The 25,049-nt window shown below is 34.3% G+C and overlaps 1 non-coding gene across 1 annotated transcript; it reads right to left on the bottom strand.

Moving 5' to 3' along the window:
• Positions 1-9,292: 9,292 nt before the first annotated feature.
• On the bottom strand, positions 9,293-9,399 carry LOC121206844 (small nucleolar RNA R71). The gene has a single exon (XR_005902016.1). It is a non-coding gene; the product is annotated as a small nucleolar RNA R71 (small nucleolar RNA).
• Between the last annotated feature and the right edge of the window lie 15,650 nt (positions 9,400-25,049).

Genomic DNA, 25,049 nt, shown 5'->3' with positions numbered 1-25,049 from the left:
AGAATACCGTTACGTGTTCCTTGGTAAGTAGTCGTACAGTCAGAAATGATGAGGTTTTATTCTTGAAAGTATGTTATGGAAACATATTAGTTGGATTTCTCTTGTTCGAGAGATGTTATAAGTATAGTTATCCTGATTAATAAAGTGACCACATCTATGAAGTTGGAATCATTTGATTCATGTTAGTAAAGTTTCTAAACAGTTGATGATCAGAGTATAGAAATGTGGCTATAAGTGGTAAATTAAACAAGTACAGCATGATTCGACTTTTAATTTGGAATTTCAAGGAAGATTTGATTTCTGGTTTCTGTTACTATTATTTCAGAGTAAGATTAGGGTATTAAATTGACTACTGGGTGAAGCCGATTATCAGATATATTAAAGATTATAATTTTCAGTGCTGACATTGAAAGAGAAAATTGAGAAAGGATTAGTATGAATTTTTTATCGGGATGTTTCTCTTCTTCTGGAAATAAGAGATACCATATTGGATTTTGATAGATTGATGATAGTAGTCTGCATGACTATTCTGGTATATACAGAGGTATTGTTAGTTGGGTTTGGACAAGTTGTGCTTCTAAGCTTATAGTTCTTAGAATATCAGTTTTCAGTATTTCGAATTGAGCCGAGAATTTTATGGTAATTGTGGAAAGATTACGGAAATCCAGAGTATGAGTTTCAGCTGAGTTGTTTTGTAAGTTTTGAGAGAAAAATATAAGTGACTCGTGAAAGTAGAGAGCAACTTTTTCTGGTAAGATTTTCGGGGACGAAAATCCCTAAAGGGGGGAAGAAATGTAACAGCCCGATTTTGGGCCTAGTCGGAACAATGGTTTCGGGACCACTATTCCGAGGCTAGAGAAAATTATTTTAGTATTATTTTATGTGTTATAATATAAATTTATAAGTGCATGTAAATTTTGATAAGTTAATTTTAGCAATTTCTAGTCCAATTTCGAAAAAGGACTAAATCGCGTAAAAGGTAAAAGTTGTGTTTTAATACCTAAAGGTGTTAAATTGCCTTGTATCTTAAATTGGGGGTCTTTAAAGTGAAATTAGGTCATTGAAATTGTGACAGCCGGCCATGGGAGACAAAAAAATTTGTTGAAAAGTCAAAATTAGGTGAAGTTGGTCACCAATTTTGACTAGTTTTATTATTAACAAATTAAAAAGAAAAAGCTATCATTTTTCTCTTCTCCTCCACCGAAAATAGCAGAAAAAAAGGGGTTTTGAAGCTCTGAAATATCAGCCACTTACATCCTTTGCTAGTAAGTGATTTTTAATGTCTTTCTTGATGACTTTTACATTTTTGGAACCCCTAAACCATGAGCTTTCATATGAGGGGTCTATTTTGCAAAATGATGAAGAGTCTAGGGTTTTTCCATGAGAGTAAATGTGTTTTTTGCTGTGTTTTTATGGAAGATTATGAGTCCTAGTTGTCTGGTAAACAACTTTTGTGAAAGAAATTGCATGAAAACGCCTTAAAAAGGGCTAGATTGCTAAGTTGTAAAATGAGTTGTAAATGTGTGAAATAGTTGAAATTATGAGTTGCTATAGTTATGAAAATGGTTCATCTAGACACAAGGAGTAAAGAAATGTGATAAAAATTATTTTACGAGCCTAGGGGTAATTTGGAAAACTTGGCAAAATATAGGGGCAAAATTGTAAAAATTGCTCAAGTGTGTCAATGGACTAATTTGATCAGTACATTGTTTTAATAAGTTGAATGTGATATTTTAGATGATGAAAATCGAGATTTGGACCTAGAACGGAAAGAAATCGATTAAGGGATAATTACGTCTTTTTTTACCTTTGTGGTATCGAGGTAAGTTCATATGTAAATGTTGGTAACATAGTTATTATTTTAAATGTTTTGCTGTTATTTAAATGATATGATAATTATTATGAGATATTATACTTGTGATAATTGTTTGATAATATGTCAAATTATATGATATACTTGGAAAATGTGAAATACTACCGAGTATTGGTATCGGCATTCCGTAGAAGATGGTTGAGACACATGATTGGGAAAAAGGTCCCGTTGAACCTTAGGAATAGATTAGGATACAAGTGACATGTCACTGGAATATTTGGGCATCCGAGCTCGTTGAGTTGAGTCTGAGTTCACTTATGGATGTGAATGTTCAAACTCGTTGAGTTGAGTCCGAGTTCGTGAGATGTAACTAGGCATCCGAGCTCGTTGAGTTGAGTCCGAGTTCACTTATGGGCGGGTTACATGGTAGCTTGGCTACATATGTGGCACTTTTGTGCAAACTTTCCATGTATCCGAATTATATTCCGATGTGTTCAATGGGTAAAATTCTACTCAAATGGAGGAATACTCGAGATGAAAGGGACGTATTGATAAATGTTGTGAAATGGATACTTTGAACAGGTATGTACTTAACCCTCGGGTTGAAAACTCGACATAACAACAAAATGGTAAGATTGTAAATGAAAATGTGATATGAATGTCTCGGTGATGATTATACAAATGATGTTGTATTAATTTTGTGAACAATGATCATGAATGAGTAATTTAGCCTTGACAGATTTGAGTTACTGCAGTAGTGAAACTTTGAAAATACACTAAAAATAGTGGAAAATGAGTTAGAGGCAGAATAAAATATGGGATTAAATCGTAATGAGTCTATTTTCACATGAAAGAAATAGGGGAAGAAAAAGAATTCCATATTGTGTGATACTTGAATTCTTGTGAAATAGGGTCTGAATGAATTCGAGATCCCCTATTCTAACTTTATAAATTGACCAAATATTGTACAAAAATTATTAAGAGTCATACCTTACATGCATGGATTTCTTATTGAGTCTATTTTTATGGGAAATAAACAGCATGGTCGTTGGAATTCTGTACAGGGAGAAATTCGGTTCGTAGTGCACAGGGGTCAGAGTGGTCATACCCTGAAACAGGGGAGACTTTAACTAATAAACTGTACTAATTGGCCCAACGAAAAATTCTATAAAAATATTTTTAAGTATAAATATGAGTCTAGTTTCAAGAGAAATAGACGAGAACATTATTCGAGTCTTGTACTATGAGATAATTGAACTTTAGTATAGAAGGGTCGGAACTATCAGACAGTGAATCAGGGGTAATTTGAAGAATAAACTGTACTATTTGGTTTAACCAAAAATTCTGGAAATTTTATGGAAGAAAGGAAAATAAGTCTAGTTTCATGGAAAATTAATGGAACTTAATTTGGAGTTTCGTAGCTCCAGATATAAATAATTTAGTGACTATTGCTCAGAAAGACAGCTCGTAGTGATTTCAAGTACTTTGAGCCTATGGCATGTATAGGAGTTTAAATATTAGAGTATGTGATATGGCTTTAGCCATATGTGTTGGCCTATTTTGATTATAGGGTTGTAAATCCATTTTAATTATGCATGCATGTGCTATGGTATTATGTGATGAGTTTATAATGATTATAGCATGAATGTGGTAAAGATGTGAGTAAAATCTATGATATCTATTGCATGTGAAATTGCCATAATCATGACATGTTAGGAATGTTTAAGTAGCTAATTTTGCCATGTTGTATGTTATTGTATAAGTATGCGTGCATCTGTTGTGAGTGTGACAAAATGGCATGGAAATAGCCTTGTATTTGTCTAGGTTTTTGGACACGGGTTCGGCACACGGGCGTGTCCCTAGCACACGGGCGTATGCTCTACACCCACACGAGCGTATGAAGCCTTGATGCAAGAGATTTTCTAAGTTTTTCATGAGTTCTCGGTTGGGTCCCGAACCACTCCAGATGTATGTTTTGGGCCTCGTAAGCCCATATATGGGACAAATTGTATGTGAAAGGAAAAGTTTTTAATTATTTGAGATTTCATGGCCCTGTTTAGTATAGAAGTGTTAGTAAAAGTCAGGTAGCACCTCGAACCCCGTCCCGGCGTCGGATGCGGGCGAGGGGTGTTACAAAAAACCCCTGAAGAAAATTGAAGGGAGATCTTCAGTCTTGAAGGAGAATCCGGCTTTTGAGATGGATCAATCGGCTTACTTTGAGTAATTCCTTGACTCCTACTCCGTGTGTGTCCTCCAGGTACCTCCTGGGGTGTTTATATAGGCTTTAGAATGCTTCAAAACCCTCAAGAGTGGCCTTTTCCAAATAGTACTAGACTTGGGCTCGACAGGGACACGCCTATGTGACACTCCCGTGTGAGGTGGCTTAGGCCGTGTTGCAATTTGTTAAATAGACACGGGCGTGTGAGCTACTCGTGTGAGGAAGTCCAGGCCATGTTGATTTCCCACGTTGACCCGTTTTCTCCATTTTTGGCCCGTTTCTCGCTCTTTTTACTCTCCTATGCTCACCTAAGTATAAAACATGAAATTAAAGGATTAGGAGCATCGAATTCCACAAATCTGATGATAATTCATCCAAAAATATGTTAAGCGTTGGATAAAATTATGTATAAATTACGACTTATCAATTCCAAAAGGTGTATACAAATAGATTGAACGTATTGTCAAGCAATTTATATAGAGGTTTGTTAATGGAAGGAAAAAGATGTATTTGGTTGATTGGGACTCTGTTTTTCAACCTCGTGGTTGTGGAGGTGTAGGTTTTAAGCACTTAGGGGACTAAAACATTTCTTTCCTACTAAATTTGGGGTTTAACCTAGACTCAAAGGATGACACCATTTAGGTTTGTGTTCTTCGGTCGAAGTATGGGATGAAGGAGCGACTACCTATTAGCATTGTGCAAGGAAACTATTCTTTCGTCTAGAGAGCCCTTGCTAAGGTATGGCCTCTATTGAGCAAGAACTTAATTTGGTCAATTGGGAATGGGAATTCTATTTGGTGTTGGAAGGATCCTTGGATTCCGAGCTTAGGGTTGTTAAATCACATGCCTGTTTACAAGTATTTTATTTTAGATTGTACTTTTAGTGATATGGTAATAAAGGAGGGTATGTGGAATCTTGATCTATTCAGGGTATGGCTGCTGAAAGATATTATCAAAAAAAAATAAACATTACTCATCCTCACCCTTCTGCAGGAGTAAATAGAATTAATTAGCTTCGCAACTCAATTGTGTATTTAACCAAAGTGCATACAGGTTTCTTAGAGAAACCATGTGGAATTAGAAGGATAAATGGTGGAAAGTCTTTAGGAAGTTTCAAGGACCTCAACGTGTTTGAATTTTCTTATTGCTCGTGTTTAAAAAATGTCTTCTTACCAATGTGGAGAGGATAATGAGGGGCATTGGCGATGATAGTTTTTGTCTATTATGTAATCATGATTCTGTGGACATTCTTCATGTGCTTAAGGATTGTCCTGCTGCCAAAGAAGTCATGTTAAGTGATGTGCTAGCTAATCATCAACTTAGTTTTTTCTCTAGCAGCTTGTTTGAATTGATAGAGTCCAATTTATGTAATCTTTTGGGGATGCCAAACGAGGGGATCAATTGGACTAACCTTTTTGGTTTAATTGTTTGGTGCATATGGAAAAATAAAAACCTTTTTGTGTTTCAAGGAATAACTTGGAGTTCTTCTAAGACTATTAAATTATTCGTTAGTTGGAATAAGTAGTTTGATTTAGCTCACGAAAAGGCCTTACCAAGACAGTTTGATATTGCTCCTAACCTACCTCATTCAGGTAATTAGATTAACTTACATACTGACGAGGTGTTAAGCTAGGTGCAGGTTTTGCTACTGCTGAAGGTGTGGCACGCGAATAGAATGGGGATTGGATCCTTGGATTTAATCACTATTTGGAGGACTGCTTAGTTTTTTATGCCGAGCTTTGGGGCATTTTAGATGGTCTTATTTTATTCAAATAAAGGGGTACAACATGGTATTGATCCATACTGACGGTTTAGAGGTGGTCAATGCCTTTCAGAATAGGCACTCCGCTAAATCAACTTCAGCTTTGGTAAGAAGGATTTATATGATATTACAGACTATAGATTAATGGAGTGTCAGACATGTTCCAAGGGAGAAAAACAACTGGTTGATCTCATTGTTAAGATGGCTTTTGATAGGATAGAAGACGTGCATGAGTTTGTTGATGTTCCTGAGGAGCTCGGAGCTACTCTTTGTGTCGATAAAATAAATGGCTTTCTCGCATATGATAGATTAATTTAGTTTTTTTTTTGTGTGTGTGTGTTTTCTTTCACCAAAGAAAAGGTCGAAATTAAATTATAAATTATTATGAGAGTTAAAATGTAACTCTTTTATTGTAAGCTTATCGCTAAAATTTAAAAGAATTAAATTACAACTTTATCATGTTAGAAAGACCAAATTTATAATTTATTATATATTAATTTATAATTTTTTAAAATATTAAAATGTTTCTATTTTAAGAACTCACTCCTCTAACTTTGCCCCTGCTAATTCACAGTCACAACAAGCTCTGCATTTGATTTATAGTTTATGTAAAAAAAATCCCAATTTGAATCTATAAATTTAATATAACATCTAAATTGTTTATTATTTGCATTTCCGAGTAATACTATTAGAATTTCAATCTAAATTAATTAAATTATTTATTACATATTTAAATTTACTTCATATCTACGTTTAGTTAATATAAAAATATTTTTAAATAAAATATTAAAAATGAAGTATATAATAAATTTGAATATTCAAATTTGAATTTATTATCTACAAAATTATAGTAGATTCAAATAATTCATTATAAATTATCTATAAAAATAAAACAGAGTTTAAAAATAAAGAATATCCAAAAATTAGTATTAGCATCCTTAACCAAATCTATAAAAAAGTAAACCCAAACATTCAAATTTGAATTATCTCTAATAGGGGTGAGTGGCTTGAAAAAACCGAAATAAAATTCGAATTTCGAGTTAAACGAATCGAGTTATTCAAATTATCTGAGTCAACTCGAATTTTTTTCGAATTTCAAGTTCGAATCGAGTTTAGTTTTCAAATTCGAATAACTCGAATAATTCAAATAACCGAATATCAAACTATAATATTTTATATTTTTGCCCTATATTCTCAAACCTCCTTACTTTCCCCCAAAATTTTTACTTTTTCCCACTTTCCCCTAAAACTTTTACCACCCTCCCATGCCACCCTCCTTCTACCCAAACCCATTCCCCCCCCCAATTTTTATTTAATATTTCCCTTCAAAATTTTACTTCTCACATTTACTATCCCTCCAAAAATTTACCGCCTCAACTCCCAAAATTTTTTATTTTTGCCAAAATTTTTACTCCTGATAAATCGTAATTTATACATGTTTTTATCCCATGCTTAGCACATTATGGATGCTTTCTCCTTAGATTTGGTGAATTCAATGCTTCTAATTCTTTAATTTCATGTTTTATACTTAAGTGATAGGAGAGTAAAAAGAGCGAGAAACGGGCCAAAAATGGAGAAAATGGACCCATATGGGAAATCAACACGGCCTGGACTTCCTCACACGGGTGTGTCGCACGGCCGTGTCCCTTTGGTAGGATCGAAGCACGACTTACACGGGTAGACTACACGCCCGTGCCTATTCAACAGCCTTGACCACGGGCTGGAGTAATCGCACACGGGCGTGTGACACGGGCATGTCCCTGCCGAGCCCAAGTATAACCCTATTCAGAAAAGGCCAATTTTGAGGGCTCTTAGGCATTCTAAAGTCTATTTAAACACATGAGGAGGCACTTAGGAAGGGGGACGTAGAGTAGGAGGTAAGGAATTACTCAAGGGAAGCTGATTGGTCCATCTCAGAAGCCGGATTCATCATCAAGATTGAAAATCTCCCTTGAATTTCCATTCAGGGGTTTTGGGTTTTCCTTATGTTTTGTATTCATTATTCTTCTGAGATGTTTTCTTTTATAATTATGAAATAAACCCCCTAAATACCTAAGGGGAATGAAACTTAATACGGATCTTGTTATTATTATCTAAATTGTATGATAAATATTTGACTTGTTCTTAATTATGTGTTCTTAATTCTTGTTTTAATATTCCAGGATATTGATTTGAGTTAATGCTCTTATTTAGAGGAGGAATAGACCCTATCTAAGAGTAAATTTTTCATAATTAAGTAGAGTTGATTGCACACCTAGAGATAGGGTGATAAGATTTTTCCAGGTTAGGGTGAAACTTAATAAGGGGATTCATAGATCGAGTTAATGCAACACTAGGTTTTAATTAGAAAAAGATTTCAATTAATCAACCTAGGGTTATTAGTCTCGAGAGAGATAATAATATAACTTAGGGATTTCTATGGATCAAGTCAAATGAATAAATCGTTTGATTTAGGGTCAAATAACAAGTGAAGTCTAGGTGGATTTTTCCTTGGGTATTGTCTTAATCAATCGAATTTTCCCAAAAGCTTTTCCCCAATATCTCTCTGTGCACTCTTAGTTTAGTTAATTAATTTAGATAAACAAATCCCTTAATTTCTAAGCTAGATAATAAAAAGAAAGTAATTACTAGTACTATTGGTTCATTTGGGTTCGACAATCCGGTCTTGCTAAAGCTATACTACTATTCGATAGGTACACTTGCCTTCATCGTGATAATAGTTAGTTTCAAGAATGCTTAATTATAAATTTTTAAAACCTGCCGTGAATATCACATATCAAGTTTTTGGCACCATTGCCGGGGAACTAGGATATTGGGAACACTTGATTTTTATTACTTTAGCCATTTTACTTTTATTGTAATTTAAAGTTTTATTTTCTTTTCTAATTCTTTATTTATTCTCTTCTGACAAGTTGTTCTAGTTTTTAAGACCAGAAGAAACCCGTCAGGACCATTACTGTTTGATAGTGAGATTGATCACACAGTTCGTAGAAACCGAAGAGAAATAAGGCGAATCTTAAGATGCACAGAGGATGAGCAAGAGGATAATATTTCAACCACAACTGAAGAGATGGCTGAAAACCAAGAAAATCTGCTACCTCTTGCGATTGCTGTTAATTAGAATCTTGCTCCACGTACTATGTATGATTATGCTAAACCTTCTTTAATAGGAACTGAATCGAGCATAGTTAGGCCTGCTGTTGCTGCCAATAATTTTGAACTGAAACCTAACACCATTCAAATGATCCAACAGTTTGTTCAGTTTGATGGTTTACAAGACGAGGATCCCAATGCTCACTTGGCAAATTTCTTAGAATTTTGCAACACTTTTAAAATCAATGGCATTTCTGATGACGCCATTCGCCTTCAGTTTTTTCCCTTTTCGTTGAGGAATAAGGATAAACAATGGTTGAACTCGTCACCACGAGGGTCAATCACTACTTGGGAACAAATGACTGAAAAGTTTTTATTAAAATATTTTTCGCCGGCTAAAACAACCAAATTATGTAATGATATCTCTTCTTTTGTATAGATGGATTTAGAAACACTCTATGATGCATGGGAGAGATACAAGGACCTTTTGAGAAGGTACCATCACCATGGGTTACCACTTTGGCTACAGGTTCAAATGTTTCATAATGGCCTGAATCCTTCGACTCGATAGATGATCGACGCAGCCACTGGCGGAACCATCAATAATAAGACACTTGAAGATGTTTATGAATTTATAGAAGAGATGTCACTAAATAATTATTAGTGGCAAGTCATGAAGACAAAACCAACAAAACAGCCGGCATTTTTAACGTCGATTCGGTCACCATGCTCTCTAATCAGGTAGAACTTTTGAACAGAAAGATTGACAGTTTTCTTGGTTATTCACAAGTTCACCCAATAATGCAGTGCGAAGCAAGTGGAGGTGGATCAAGCAATTTAGATTACCCACCTTATGGCCACAACATGGAGAACGAGCAGTTAAATTACATGGGTAATAATCCTCGATCTCAAAATAATCCTTATAGTAATACTTACAATGCAGGTTGGAGGAACCACCCAAATTTCTCATGGGGTGGCCAAGGGAATCAGCAACCACCACCACCTCCAGGCTTCCAACAACCACCCTAACAACAAGAGAAAAAGCCGAACCTTGAAGAGATGCTAACAAAATTCATCTTTATGTCAGAAACTCATTTTCAGAATATCGAGACAGCACTTAAAAATCAACAAGCGTCTATCCAAGGGCTCGAAACTCAGATAGGTCAGCTCGCTAAATTGATATCTGAACGACCACAAGGTAGCTTGCCGAGTAACACTGAATCTAACCCAAAGGAGAAAATCAATGCAATTACCATTTAAGATGAGGAAGAGTTAGTTGCACCTGAACCAGAGCCGAGGCAAGAAACTGTGGTAAGTAAAGGTAAGGGTAAGGTGGACCACAATGACCAGAAATCGGTAAGTAAAGAGTACAAACCTCGTGTGCCATACCCAAACACAACAAGGAAAGATCGCACAGAAGAACAATTCGATAAATTCCTTAAATTATTAAAGAAGTTACATATTAACTTACCGTTTATTAAAGCTCTTTCGCAGATGCCAAACGCAGTCAAATTCTTAAATGATCTTTTAACAAATAAGCGGAAGTTGGATGAGGCGTCGCATGTGGAACTAAATGTGGTTTGCTCAACCATACTACAGAATAAGCTGGCCAACAAATTAAAAGATCCAGGGAGTTTTACGAGTCCTTGTTTAATTGGTTGCCTAGATGTTAATAATGCTTTGGCTAATTTAAGGGCTAGTATCAATGTCATACCTTACAAAATGTTTAAACAACTAGGTCTTGGGAAACCCAAACAAACTAGGATGAGTATTCAACTAGCCGATAAAATAATCAGATTTCTTAGGGGGATTATTGAAGATGTACTCGTTAAAATTGACAAATTTATATTCCTAGCTGATTTCGTTGTTCTAGACATAGAAGAAGATAGTAATGTTCCTTTAATTTTAAGGAGACCCTTTTTAGCAACCGCTAGAACAATAACTGATGTTGGCATAGGTGAACTCACACTTCGTGTGGGAGACGAAACAATCACCCTTCAAGCTTGTAATTCGAGTAATACATTGAAAATTGAAGGTGGTTGTATAAATCATACTATTAAAATTGACCATGTGGTGCAACCTACTTTGCAGGAAATAAGTTCGAAGAACCTATATGAGCCATGTTCAAGTAACAACAAGGGACCTATCTATGAAGAACGAAGGCTACAAATCGAGGAACTAGATGAATGGTGGACACCTAAACCGAGGACACACGATAAACCAAAACCACGCCATGACGAGCTCAATGTCGTACCAACTCAACTTAAAGTTGGAGACAAAGTACTACTAGATGCAGCAGACCCTTGCATTGTCACTTTTGAACCTAACAGAGCAATCCCTCTTACGGTACTCAGTATTTTCCCATATGGTACAGTCGAGGTAATTCATCCCAAATTCGGCACTTTTAAGGTAAACAATACTCGTCTTAAACCTTATATTGATAAAGTTGATAGCAGGGATGAGGAGTGTAGACTCCTCGAGCCACCATGATCACCCACCAGAGAGGTAAGTCAAGCTTAGACTATAAATAAGCGTTTCTCGGGAGGCAACCCGAGCAGTAACAGTAATGATTTATTTAAATTCTAGTTTTTCACATCTAACCTACTAACTGAGTCTTGAAACATAGGGTTTTCCCATCCACACGGCCAGGCGCAAGGGCGTGCCTTAGGCTGTGCTCACACCACAGGAAGAGACACGGGCGTGCGATACGCCCGTATTTTGAAACTATGGGCGAACCTCTCGATTTAGCACTGGCATTCGACCCACCCGTGCCCAGCCCCGTGGTCGACACTGTCAAACTAACACAGGTGTGGGCTATCATATACGGGCGTGAGAGAAGTGAACGAAGCAAGACACGGCTGTGTGCACCCACACGCCCAAGGAACACGAGCGTGGGGCGAATGTCATACGTGCCTAAATTTAAAAATCGAGAAACACAAGGGAAAAAAAATAGGTAGGGCCATGTGCCCCAAAATCTATATAAACCCCTCACAGTTCATCATCCCCCTCCCAAAAAATCCCTAACCCTAGCCGCTGCAACTCCACACGCCCTACCTGCCACGCCCGTGCGCCGCCTACGACACTGTTTCCAACGACCGAAGCTTCTTTCTTTTGCATTTGTTTACTCTTTTCTCTCTATTTTCTTTAAATATTTTGCCTATTTCATGATTTCTCTGATCCATTTGACTATCTTAAGTGAATATTCATAGTAAAATAATAATACTCATGCTTGTCATTAAAGAATATTTCCATTTTTCATACTACATTCATCCATTTTTCTCGTTTCCATAGATTTTATGCTTACCCATATGCATTCATACATTAGATATTCCCGTCGTATTATTCTCATAGTCTTATTTTAATAACTTGATATATTTGCTTTAGTTGTTTTAGTTTTGTTCTCTTCATCTAATACGCAAGTCTCATGAAATATTCCTATTTAGTTTTGTGTTTCCATGCTATTTTTAGGGTGTATTGGTTGAACTTTGACTTTTCAATGTAGGTATACAATGTCATCTTCATGTGGTAAGAAAACCGCTGTCTCCACGTCAAAGAAAAGGAAAGGAGCAGCGTCATCCTCGGGTTCTACTGTGGAGATTAGGCACATTTTCCTCGAGTTCCCTTTGGGACCCCAAGAGGAGCTATTTCAGATATTACGGGCTTGACCTTTAGGTGTGGGCCGCTGCATTGACTGGGCCACACTTGAACAAATTTAGGTGGCTGACGCGGTCCGAGCCCTCCTAACGGCTGAATCGTGGGGGCTCTTCTTTGAGATCATCGAGCCGACATACCTCGAGCTCACGATGGAACTATGCTCGACCTTCTATCTCCAAGTCATCATAACAAACTTCGACAATCCTGGAATGGTCCAGTTTCACCTTGGTGGTCTAGTGTGCTAGTTGAGCGTACCCGAGTTTGGGATTGCACTAGGGTTGTACACGGAGGAGTTCATGGACGACAATGAACTTGATACCCTCCACCGCCACATCCACTACTCTCCCTCAAAGTGTTAGAAGGACCTCATTCCTACCTCGGCCTCCTATGATCCTAGCCGCTCTAACGCATCGGCCCTCGCCCCATCCCTACGATCCTATACACCATCTTGGCCCACACTCTGACGGGATGACGAGAGAGTACTGACGTCATCAACACTCACGACACCTATTTCCTATGGAGCATGGTGAACGGGCACGTCTTCGACCTTGCCTACTTTATCGCCCTCGCCATCTGCCATCAGACGGAGCGACATAGGAGAGGGGTCATCTCTATCGGGCCCTATGTGACTCGATTGGCACAACACTTTGCGCTCCTCAACACAGCGGCACAATCATCCTCCCTCACTCTCATCGGCCAGATGTCCCCACAAGGCATCTTGAGCATGCTAAATATGAGGATGATCAAGAAACGACGTGGCACCCACCTTCCTCAGTACCGCTTCGTCCAGTCCACCGAGGAGGAGGACCCAGAGGACATTACTGATGATGTTCCTCCATGTCATGAGGACCCACCATCTCAGCCACCACCCATCCATCGTCCAGTTCATGTGGCGACTTCATACTCTGACATCTCTGAGCGCTTTACTCGATTTGAGCAGCAGTATTTTCAATGTTTTGATCACATTGATGCTACACTTTATCAGATTTGTCCGCATTTTCACATCTCATGCCACCACTACCTCGCGAACCATCCGGCGATAACGATGTTTAAAAACTTTTTATTTATTATTTTTATTTTCACTTTTATCTTTATTTATCTTATTTAAGTACTTTTTATTTCATTTTTCTTTATTATTATTTTAATTTTAGTTTTTATAATTTTTATTGAATAATTTATAGTTTCGGCTATTTCATTACGAGTAATTATGTTTCCTTATATTTCCTAAAAAGTTCTTGATTCTATCACAATTATAAAGAGCTCCAAAGCTCATCATCGCGTATGAACTAAAAACTCCACTGGCAAAGGTTCTCCACGACTACCATGTCCTGCTCGACCACGACCATAGCTACCACTAGATATAATATTCTTTTAGCGCAGGACTTATGGACTAATGAACCTCTACCACCACCGAAGTATCCTCCTCCACTCTCATCATTGCCCTGGCCGATTATTCTCCATAACTCCAAATCAAGGAGTTTATTCATCATTCAGAAAGTTTCACTTCTCTCCCTATCTTATGATTATTTATCTATATTTTTCAATATATCTATCTTTGTACATTGAGGGCAATGTACATCTTAAGTGTGAGGGGGTCTTTCATATCATCATTAGAAATCCCTGAATTTTATCTTATTCTCACGTGAATCACTCATATCACTATTAGAATGAATTTTAATTATTTTATGATTTTTATTGATATGTCTTGAATGAAAACATAAGCATGTATGCATTGATTGTTTAAACTTTAAGACATTAGGGAATCAAGCATGATAAGTTAATTTTTGAAGAATTATAAACTTTTAGGTTGTTTCCCTAAGTTCAGGTATTATCGTGAGTTGAAATTCACAAGTTTAAACATCAAAAAGCCATAATTTTTGTGAGATCTTGAGCCTTTAGAGCATATTTATTTCTTTCATGCTCACTTTTATTATGAGTGTGTTAGTATTGATTTGTTATTCTAGAACTTGCTTGATTATGCATGTCAAGACCACACCATTTGATTTGATATGTCAAGATGATAAAGGCACTAAGGTTTAACCCACTCACTCTACAAAAGCCTTCATAATTGACCCTTAGTGAACCCCTTTGAGCTTAACAAGCCATTAATTGATTTACCGTCAATATTAACCCATAACCCATTATTGTTGAAATCCTGATCCCTATTTTTGTCAAGATTTGATTTGAACTAATTGCTTAGCTATGTTTTGCTCTTCTATGTATTTGACTTGTTCTTAAAATTAATATATATATATACTTCAACACATATTAGTAGTAATTTGTCATTTTTGAGCTTGAGTGTTAATTTCAAATTCTGATAAGAAGCCTATTTGTATTCAACTGATGGCTGGTTATTTTTCTAGCTAGGTAATTTTTCAATTCAATCTTGATTCTAACCTTTTCTTTCAGCTTGTGACCACACCCCCTAACCAAATCCACATTACAACCCTCTAAAAGACCTTTTTGATTGATGTATCAACTCAATTTATAGTGGTAGAGATTTGATTTTCAAGCAAGCCTATGGCAATAGCTTTTCATATTGACTAATGGGTGCTTTAATTGATGTCCTTAAACACCTTGAGTGATTTGAGTGAATTTTTAGTGAGGATGTTAAACTCTGTGATATTTTGATTAAAAGTAATCACTTAGATAAGGGGAGGCACCTTGTTTTCGTGATAAAATACTCAACTTGGAATGTTTGAAACTTTGATGTACTTTTAGTTGAATTTTCAATGTAAGAATACTTATGGATTCTTTTGAGATATTATTATAGGGATTATAAATTGAGAAGAATTTATTTTGATTGTGAGTTGAGGATTTTGCTTGAGGACAAGCAAACGCTTAAGTGTGGGGGTATTTGATAAACCATAATTTATACATGTTTTTATCCCATGCTTAGCACATTTATGGATGGTTTCTCCTTAGATTTGGTGAATTCGATGGTCTTAATTCTTTAATTTCATGTTTTATACTTAGCTAAGCATAGGAGAGTAAAAAAAGTGAGAAACGGGTTGAAAATGGAGAAAATAGACACACATGGGAAATCAACACGGGCTGGACTTCCTCACACGGGCGTGTCACACGGCCGTGTCCCTTTGGCAGGATCGAAGCACGACTTACACGGGTAGACTACATGCCCGTGCCTACTCAACATCCTTGACCACGGGCTGGAGTAATCGCACACGGGCGTGTCACACAGGCGTGTTCCTACTAAGCCCAAGTATAACCCTATTCAGAAAAGGCTAATTTTGAGGGCTCTTAGACATTCTAAAGCATATTTAAACACCTGATGAGGCACTCAGGAAGGGGGACGCAGAGTAGGAGGCAAGGAATTACTCATGGGAAGCCGATTGGTCCATCTCAGAAGTCGGATTCATCATCAAGACTGAAGATCTCCTTTCAATTTCTACTCAGGGGTTTTTGGTTTTCCTTATGTTTTGTATTCATTATTCTTCTGAGATGTTTTCTTCTATAATTATGAACTAAACCCCTAAATACCTAAGGGGAATGAAACCTAAGACGGTTCTTGTTATTATTATCTGAATGTATGATAAATATTTGACTTGTTTTTAATTATGTATTCTTAATTCTTGTTTTAATATTCTAGGATATTGATTCGAGTTAATGCTCTTATTCAGAGGAGGAATAGATCCTGTCTAAGAGTAAATTTGTCATAATTAAGCGGAGTTGATTGCACGCCTAGAGATAGGGTGATAAGATTTTTTCGGATTAGGGTGAAACCTAATAAGGGGATCCATAGATCAAGTTAATGCAACACTAGGTGTTAATTAGAGAGAATTTCAATTAATCAACCTAGGGTTAGACATTATTAGTCTCGAGAGAGATAATAATATAACTTAGGGATTTCTATGGATCAAGTCAAATGAATAAATCGTTTGATTCAAAGTCAAATAACAAGTGAAGTCTAGGTGGATTTTTCCTTGGATATTGCTTTAATCAATCGAATTTTCCCAAAAGCTTTTCCCCAATTTCTCTCTGTGCACTCTTAGTTTAGTTAATTAATTTAGATAAACAAATCCCTTAATTTTTAGGCTAGATAATAAAAAGGAAGTAATTACTAGTATTATTGGCTCCTTTGGGTTCGACAATCTGGTCTTTGCTAAAGCTATACTACTGTTAGTATAATAGGTACACTTGTCTTCATCGTGATAATAGTTAGTTTCAAGAACGCTTAATTATAAATTTTTAAAACTTGTCGCGAATATTACATATCAACTCCCCCATCCCACCCCCTTCTACCCCTATCTCATTTCCCCTAAATTTTTTTGAATATTTTGCCCCATCCTCAAAAATTTTATTTCCCCATTTATTTTCCCCCAAAACCCCGAATTTTTTTATTTTCTTCCAAAACTTTTATTCTCATCCCACCCTTTTCTACCTCAAACCCATTCCTCCCCATTTTTTTTGAATATTCCTCCCTCCCCCAAAAAAAATTTACGCCCCTATGTACTTTTCCCCCAAAATTGTACTCCTTCAATCCCCAAAACTTTTTATTTCTCTTAAACTTTTACTTTTCACATTTTACCTCAAAATCAAAAATTAAAATCATCCAAAAAAATCTCTACTTTTTTATATCTACTATTTATATTATTAAATTAAATTTCACATTTTGTACTATTTATATTATTGAATTGTTTAATCATATTGAATGTTTATATTTTTTTTGTTAAAATTGAATCATTGATGATGTTATAAAATATTGTGTTAAAATTTTATATTGGTATCAATTTCATATTTATCTTTATGATAACTTTTATTAAAAAAATCATATTTTTTTACACTTCATATCTTTTTTTATTTCAAAATACATAGTGACAAGAATCAGAAGATAATTGAAGCAACTAAACAAGTAAAGAAGCTAACACGTATATAAAAGATTAATAAATAAATTATGAGGGGATGAAAGTTAATAACAAATTTGATTACGGTGGGTAAATTTGATTATGTTTGGTGACAGTGATCACAAGAATCCAAAATTATTTTTTTAATTTAACTTGAACAAATATATTCAATTCGATTCGAATTTCATCTCACTCGACTAAATTTAAGAAAATTTTAAATCAAGTTAGGATGATAAAATAGAATTCATCATCTCAATTAACTTAAAATTTTTTATTCGATTCGGTCGAACACTCACTTTTATCGGCCATATATTTGGTGTTCAATCATAGTAACAGTCAATAATGCCCAGACCAATAGCCCAAGTATGTCTCCGCTAAAGAATGGTCTCAGCTCAACTAAATTAGAAGTTGGGATTAAGAAAAAGGAAAGCGGACATATTGACTGTTAACCACTCGGTCAAATATACGTAATTTAGCTAAAGAATGGTCGCCTTAACCACTCGAACATATACGTATATATATGTATATATGTCTGAGTGGTTACGTATATATGGTCTCCGCTAAAAAATGTTCTCCTTAACCACTCGGACGTATCGACATTGCTGTTAATCAGTTTCTACCAATCAAAATTTTTATAAGAATTAATTAATCATAACGCCAAGTGGGAAATGCGTTATGCCTACGTATCATAATGGAGTTGGGGGCCCGCCCACTATCATTAAGATAATCATACACTATTCCCCGTTTATTTTACCATATCCCTTTATATTTATGGAGTTAAAAGAAAGTAATTTTTATTCGTAAATACGTCTTATTAGATTCAGAAAAAATATATATTGCAAGGAACAAACTTTTATTAGTGAATTTTCCTTTAATTTTTTTGAAAATATTTTTTATTAGTAAAATATTATTTAACAATGCGTAATATTATGATTTTTATAATTACTATCCACTGTCAATTCAAAGAAGGATGTGAAAAAACCCCCTTTGAATATACATTATATGAATCTACTAGAGGTTAGAAAAGATTTGTTTTGACAAGGTTTGAATCCAAGACCTCGTCATATTTTAACCATCAATATTTGTTTTAACTATTGATTAAAATTTACACAAATTAATAAAGACCATATAAAAACTCAATAAATTTATTTTGTAAAATTAAATATAATAGTTTTTTAATCAAAAAACATATATTCTCTTAATTCATATTATTTTGTATTCGTAAACTTAATTGGACAATGAGATAAGATAATTTGAATCCTTATGCAATATTTACACCTGACTCGTAAGATGACTAGATGCAAAGTGCGACATTTGTCTCTAAAACAACTCAAAATGAACCCATTCACATGAAATCATATGAAACTTCAAGATTAAAATGCATTAAGCAAGTTAAAATATAATTAAAGGACAATACAAGTGTTAATTAAACTCAAATGAGCCCAAGTACAATGTTCCAAGGTCAAAGACAACCAAATACGGAGCTAGGTTACATATTTTAGGTCAAAATATTAAAAATTAGGCTATGTCTCGAGACATGCTTTCCCAGTTTCAATGTTAGATCTTGTTCCGTAAGTGTAGTATTTTCATCTATGTATAGTTGTACATTTTTCGAGCAGATTGGTTTAATAAAATTACCCATCAGTTACATTAATACCATTTTTATATTGTCCTCAATGGTTTTTGCACGTAAATAAAAATAGAAGCAAATATTGGCTCACTGGTTATCTAATTTTTAACTAATACTAAGTGGTATTTCGTAGTCGGGTCGTAATATGGTAAGACAGATTGTATTAGTAGATAAACCTCAACATGTCTTTAGTTTAATCAGAAATAAGGAAACTAATTGAAAGAATAATATGTCATTTTTCAAGTTCGATTGGGAAGTTGCTTTATCTTGAGCATCGGAGTAGATGACTCCTAGAAGATAGAGACAAAGATGTGGCTAACTAGACTACCAGTACATCAGACATGACCCAAATAGAATAGATTATAAATTTGTTTATGGATTTATTCACTTGTGACGCTCATGGTGTGGTATACATTAATCATAGTGGATGGCGGACTATGTATGCGTGACTCATATATTTTAATGTAAGTAAAAGCTTGAGTTCAAATAGATAATAAACTGAAAGTTGATGTGTTAGTTATACAGCTTTTGCAATATGTAGCACCATTCACAAATGTGGAAATCATAGCCCAAGAAATGGGTAAATGATTTCCTCTCATTGGCATTTAAAATAGATGAAAAGTAAATGTGGTTACAGGTTGTTTGTCTTTGTGACGAATGACTTAATTACTATTCGATAGTAATTGATTTTTCATGAAAGAAGATTAATGTTTACTATATGATATAATAGGGTCATATTGAATGAACGAATTTATCCCAAAGAGATTAAGGATATCTTATGAGGGTAACACACTTATGAAAAATTAATGGAGAAGCACTAATCGAGTATCTTGTATAATGGTATGTAATTGGAGAGAGCTCAATCATGATATTACAGTGGAATGACATTATGACTAAATAAGTGTACAAGTAATAAGCGAAAAGTTAGAACTTAATTATAAATCATTTGAGCTCTAATTACATATGTCCAATTGCTCCCTCCGCTTGCTCATTGGAACCAAGGATAAATTGCATGTAGAATAAAATGAACATAAATGATAAAGTTAGAGAAACGAGTTACATTCGAAATGAATGTGATTTCTCACTAAGTATGGAAATGACTTGAAAATTAATTGAAGTTTTTTGAATTATTATTTAGTTAAATGATTAAAGTTAAAAAATGAAATTAAATAAATTGATCATTGTAAATTCGTTAAATAAGAAAATTAAATATATTTTCTCATAGATTCTTTTACAGTAAAATTATCATGATTTTAATGGAATTAGAATTGGGTTTAGAAAAGTATTTAATTGAAAAATTAATTTAATAAATCATATTTATTTTAGAAAATAGAAAAAAATGTACTAATTGGATTAAATTATAAAATGCTAGGTTAAACGTTTAGGAAGCACACATATTAGACCCAATATCAGAGAGGTCCAAAACCCCTCATAATGTATATGAAGGGTGGCAACCCTAGTATAATTAACTAGGGTTAGCAACCCCTCTCTCCTAGTAGAATTAGGGGACCTATTTTTCTATCACATAAGTATTATTTGTATTCTATTAATTGAACTAGAATTTTTCGATCTCTCCCTATAAATAGATGACACTACTAGGGCTAAAAAAACACAATTTTGAGATATAATTATTCTGCCCAAAAATATTTGGAATTTATTTTCTAAGTATAAATTCAATTTTCTAGGAATAACAATTCTACCAGTTTCTATATAGAGAGAAGTTTACTTTCCTTCTAAAAGTAAGAAAATTATTTTTGGTTCTATGTTTGATTCTTGATTGTTTGAGTCCACACTCAAAGAGATTCGTGGTACGAGAATAATGAAGAAGGTCATTCGGTTGAAAGTCGAGAACTTCTAGGATTTGTCTCACACAAACCATAGATACTTTTCGGGAAAATTTTATCGCTATATCACAAACTGTTTCTATTTTCAATTTTTTTATTTTTCACTGTGATAGAATGTCATTTTTAAATCAGATATTTTCAATCAATTGGAATCAAACCTAGGTTGTGTTATATTTGTAGTATAAACCAACATCGAAATTTCTCTTTTCTTCATGTTTTTTTAATTTTTTATAAGATATGGCATTGTTATAATTATTAGTACGTTTTGGGTTACGTATGAAAATAAATGTATTTTATTAGTTTATCATTTATTTGATAAAGTGATTTTGCCAAAATTGTGATTCCTAGAAATTAAAGTGATTGTAATTATTATTTTTATGTTTTTTTAGGATATGCAATTAGATTGTGAAATATCATATCCACGTAGGAATTATTTTATTTATTTATTTTAGAATAATTTATTTGAGTAAAAAATAGACGTAAGTATTATGTAACTGATTTTTCCAATGAATGTTAGAAAATCGAGAACATCCAAGACTAATCAAGATAACGCAAACCCGATCCAACCAAATGGAAAAGGATCGATGGTGGTCCAATGGCAGAGGCTACCGATGGTCCGACAGTAGTGGCCAGCGGTGACTCTACGACGTCGAAGGCAAAATCAACCATGAAAGTAGCAAAGCTCGTGGTGATGATAGAAGTTCGTTAGCAGATCCCTTTAGTGTTTTTCATTTCATTTGTGGTTTTGGGGAAAACCCCCAAAAAATCAGTATATTTGACTTTCATCCAAAAGACTGAAAGTATGCTTTAGGGGTAATAATTGTAATTTTTTTATTTTCTAAGATCAAATTATAGAAACTTTGATTGGTTAGAGTCATTTAATTTAATGTTTTTCAATGGTAGCATAATGGTATTTAAATTGACTACAAAGTATGTTCATGCATCTGTATGATAAGCATGCCATATAGTTTAGGAAAATAATGCCATATGTACTTGTCATGCATTTATTAATCATTCATAATTGAAACCAGATATAAAAAACATCGCATGTTTTTAAAAGATCAAGTGAGAAAAGGTCTCTAAACAAGACCTACAGCCTCTATCGATGATCTCTTGTCTTGGCAAGAAATGGACCTGCCCTAAGGTAGACATTGTCATGAGGATTTAACTGAGGGGATTTCCTAGAAGAAAGAAGAATTATCTTATAATCATACGATAGTTGGCTGGCCAAGTTGTAGGTATTATCATGTGATATAATAAGAAGTTTTTCTTTTATAAAGGACAACTAGTCATACATGATATTAAGATTGTCCCATGATGACTTAATTGTAGTTCATGGAATTATAGATGTTGAGTTGATGGTTATACATTCAAGTTCATTCTAGTTAAGTAACTTCTCAAGAACTTATGCCTAAGTTAGAATGATGGCCAAACGTGAGGCGATTATTAGTACGTGTGAATGCTTAACTTCTCTGCAAATGCGATCTATTTCTCTTACTTCATTGTTTCTATTCAATTTTCTTCAATTGGTTCTACATGCAATTCATATTTATTTTCAATGAGCTAGCAAAGAGACTAATTAGACATATATAGTTAGGGTTTAAAAAAATTATAATTAAGTTTCGGCTTTTCATCTATTAATTATAAACTTATTTAGTCATAAAGTCATTCCACTATAGTATATTGACTAAGCTCTCCCCTGTTATATACCATTATGAAATCTACTTAAAAAGTACTCATCCAGTAACCTTGTCATAAGTGTGTTACTCTCATAGGATATCCCTATACTCGACCCGATCGTTGAGTTTGAGTTACAATGTGTCACATTCGTTGCCTGGGAAAGTACCATAAATTTAGATACGATTGCACATCACATTTCATATAACCTACTTATGAGCATATAATAACACTATTAACTAAATTCACAAGTACTAACTTGTTACTCAATTTCATATAAAATATAAAGATATACCAAAAGTGACTCAACTAGTTAGGCACATGCCAAACTATTCAAAACATAAATACACGAACATTGCTAAGTCCAGGATCCTCTATAGGTGCTGAAGCCAAAATTTAGGATCTCAAATATAACCTAACCTATGCACGGGAAACAAATTGTATGCTGAGTAATCAACTCAATTCTATTTATACAATTCAATATCAACGCGAATAAGTTAATGAAAACATGCAATAATTACACCAGCACAAAACATCTTACTAAGTACATCATTTATATCACTTAAGTCCATTTAAATAAGTTCCATAAACTAGTTCAATACAATATAACATGCTTATATTCATACAAGTTCCAATATTCAAAATACATACGTACTATGTTACCATGTAATATTCAATTCATATACAATTTAAATTTTGTCCATTATAATTTATAAATATTAACGTTTATTCAATTATGTTGCATTTCATTACATCATATTACACTAGTAAATCAAATCAATCATTCATTATCTTCTATATCAACCTTTAGGCTTATTTAATTGATTCACAAACTGTCAATAATTAAATATTGTATTTATACACCTGTAGTAGAGTTTCATGACATTTACTCATATTTGATAAATATTTATCTTGATTATTCCAAAACATAATTATTGTAAAATTTCAAAATTTTGAAAAACATGTTCAAAGTTTGAAAAATCCATATATAAAACACAAGTATCGATACTTGGCTTTTGGTACTGATACTACTTTATAAGTATCGATACCAAATTGGAATTTTATTTATTTAAAAGCCTGATTGAAGCTGCTAAGTACCGATGCCTTTGCTAGGTATCGATACTTCAGTACCAAAATGTCAAAATACTCCATTTTATACCCATTTCATTCCCAACTAGATTTGCATTCACTTGGTGCCTATAAGTTGTCACACCAAGTTTTTTGTTAAGTTCAAAATTTAGGAATAATTAGGGTTTAAATTGAAATAAATCAAAAGTTAGCGACTTCAACAAAAAAAATTAGGAAAAATTTAGTGGCTAGTTTAAACATAATTAAGTTTCAATTCTAGTTCGGTTGGACGAAAACCAATTGTTTCATTAGTGGGAGATAAAGTTATTACCAATGGATAGTTTTTATAAGGTTGAAGACTGTGCGTGAAGGGCTATAAATAACTGAGAAATGAATTACTAGGGTGAATTCTTCTCCATTCTGTTTAATTTTCTTCCCTTATTCATCTTCTTATTGGTTGCTTCGAGGAAAAGATAATTACGGGAACCTTTGCATAGAGCGGTGATCATGGGTTTTGAGTCAGAAAAATAAAGAATCAGGTGACCTGGTAAAGTTCAAAGTCCTTCGGTGTTCGTAGATTTAAGAAAATAAATTAAGAGATTTTGAGTCTTTGAGGGGTTTTGCATGTTTCTGGAAAATTGAGTTTTTAAGCTGGAATTTTAAGTTTAGGGTCTGTTTGTTTACCATGAAAACAATTTCCTAAAAATATTTTACTAGTTTTACGCTGTTTGTTTGACTGAAAACATTTTACATATGGAAAATATTTTCAAAAACACGGGTGAAATGTCTATGCTTTTAGGGAAAATGTCTTACCGATTTTTTTCTGTAAGACATTTTCCAACTCTCACCAATCTTTCCTAGCAGTTCTTCATCTTCCTTCTTCTTCATCCAGGTAACTTTCCTTCTTCTACCTCTTCTGTTTTTCATCTTTTATTTCCATTTTTCCTTAGCTGTGTCCGTCGCATATCTTCACTTCTCAAGACTGCTGTTTCGTTTTGCTCAAATCTTTCTCTTCGCAGGGTCTTGGCTTAAGGTATGGCATCTTCTTTATGTTCATTTTAACCGATAATTTGGGCAATTCCCTATGATTTTATTAGATGAATTCCAGAAGATGATATCCATCATTAACTTGGGAGAAGCAGAAAATGATATCAGCCCAAAAATCTATGGTTGTTTTCACCTCTTTCTCTCTTCTTTGGAACTCTGTTATCTATTTATATTTTGTTAATGTTAAGGACAGAGTGATAAAGTATTGATTCTAGGTATTTGATTTGGACAGTAATTATGCAACGACTGGAAGGATTATTGCAATTGTGAGAGCCTCATCACGACTCTCTTCTTCTCCCACCTCCATCAGTTTTCTAACACCAAATCACTCACGGAGGTACTTTTCTTTTCTTTTTTATTTGGTTGGGAAGTTCTCTTATT

This window comes from Gossypium hirsutum, chromosome A09 (assembly GCF_007990345.1).
Source record: "Gossypium hirsutum isolate 1008001.06 chromosome A09, Gossypium_hirsutum_v2.1, whole genome shotgun sequence".
Classification (NCBI taxonomy): Eukaryota; Viridiplantae; Streptophyta; class Magnoliopsida; order Malvales; family Malvaceae; genus Gossypium; species Gossypium hirsutum.
This window is presented reverse-complemented; position numbering and strand designations above follow the sequence as displayed.